Here is a 481-nt window from a genome sequence, read left to right as displayed (position 1 = left end):
CTAACAGGGTGCTTCTTCTAGACAGAAATGGAAGCACCCGTCTTCTCCATTCGCACCCATGCCCCAGCTCCAGTCTAAAGGCTCCAACTACGAGCAGAACAGTCACACTTTAAAAACAAGTTTAAAAAGCATTTTAGCCAAAAATAAAAGATTTAAGGTGCAAAGCAAGCACGATCCTGTGTCATCACCAACCGTGTGAGGTGAGCAGCACATGCAGGGTAACGTGTGTTTGGAGATAGGTACCAGACCTGTTGTCTTCCTCTCACAAACCAACGGTTACTTGAGGTCTTCCTCCCTGCTGGTACGGTCACACCTCGGGGAGTTGTGCGTATACGCAAAGACCAACCGGCTTTTTGAGGCCACAACGGTCTACAAACAGCACTGGGACCACGGACAACAACATCGACCACGCGCCTGCTTTCACGCTGGGATTGTCACAACCTAGTGGGAGCTCTCTGAGGCAGAGCCATCACGGGTTTTG

This window comes from Buceros rhinoceros, unplaced genomic scaffold (assembly GCF_000710305.1).
Source record: "Buceros rhinoceros silvestris isolate BGI_N320 unplaced genomic scaffold, ASM71030v1 scaffold20770, whole genome shotgun sequence".
In the NCBI taxonomy this organism is placed as follows: domain Eukaryota; kingdom Metazoa; phylum Chordata; class Aves; order Bucerotiformes; family Bucerotidae; genus Buceros; species Buceros rhinoceros.
The sequence above is the reverse complement of the archived record's forward strand: the minus strand, read 5'-3'. Positions refer to the sequence as shown.